At 33.1% G+C, this 1,096-nt stretch overlaps 1 pseudogene; it reads right to left on the bottom strand.

The window, feature by feature from the left end:
• Nucleotides 1–277: 277 nt before the first annotated feature.
• Nucleotides 278–396, bottom strand: LOC112476594 (annotated as a pseudogene).
• Nucleotides 397–1,096: the final 700 nt, after the last annotated feature.

Genomic DNA, 1,096 nt, shown 5'->3' with positions numbered 1-1,096 from the left:
GATTTATTGATGATGGCCATTCTGACAGGTGTGAAATGCTATTGTTGTTTAATTTGCATTTCTCTGATGATAAATATATCTATTGACCATCTGTATGTCCTCTTTGGAGAAATGTCTATTCAGGTCCATTGCCCATTTTTAAAATTGAATTGTTTGTTATTTTGGTATTGAATTGTATGAGTTCTTTAATTTATTTTTTTAGGTGAGGCAATCCTTGGTTGACCTCACAGATTGTAAGGACCTTGTCAGCTTACAGTCTTTATTTTTTTATTTTTTACACCTACAGCACCTGGACTTCCTAGGTGGTCTCCCATACAAGTACTAACCAGGCTTGACCCTGCTTAGCTTCTGAGATCAGACGGAATCGGGCTTGTTCAAGGTAGCATGGCCATAGACCCTTTGCCCATTTTTAAATTGGATGGTTTGGGTTTTTATTTTTGGTGTTAAGTTGTATGAATTCCTTCTACATTTTGAATATTAACCTCTCATTAGATGTAACATTTGTAAACATTTTCTCCCATTTAATAGGTTATGTTTTCATTTTGTTAATGGTTCCTTTTGCTGCACACACAAAAATTTTAATTTGTTGTAGTCCCATTTATTTATTTTTTCCTTTGTTTCCCTTGTCTGAAGAAACATATCCCAAAAAATATTACTAAGAATGATGTTCAAAGGTTTATTGCCTATGTTTTCTTCTAGGTATTTTATGGCTTCAGGGCTTACATTGAAGATATTAATCCATTTTGACTTTCTTTTTGTGTGTGGTATAAGAAAGTGGTCTAACCTCATTTATCTATCTATCTATCTATCTACCTATCCATCCATCTATCTATCTATTTATTTATTTTGCATGTATTTGTCTAGTTTACCCAGCACCACTTATTGAAGAGACTGTATTTATCCTATTGTATATCGTAGCCTCCTTTGTCATTGATTGACCATATAAACTAGGATTTATTTCTGGGCTCTTTATTCTATTCCAATGATCTGTATCTCTGTTTTTATGCCAGTAACATACTTTTTTAATTATTGTAGCTTTGTAATATAGTTTGATATCAAGGAGCACGATACCTCCCACTTTGTCGTTTCTCAAGAT

Source organism: Pteropus alecto, unplaced genomic scaffold, assembly GCF_000325575.1.
Source record: "Pteropus alecto unplaced genomic scaffold, ASM32557v1 scaffold1702, whole genome shotgun sequence".
Lineage (NCBI taxonomy): Eukaryota > Metazoa > Chordata > Mammalia > Chiroptera > Pteropodidae > Pteropus > Pteropus alecto.
This window is presented reverse-complemented; position numbering and strand designations above follow the sequence as displayed.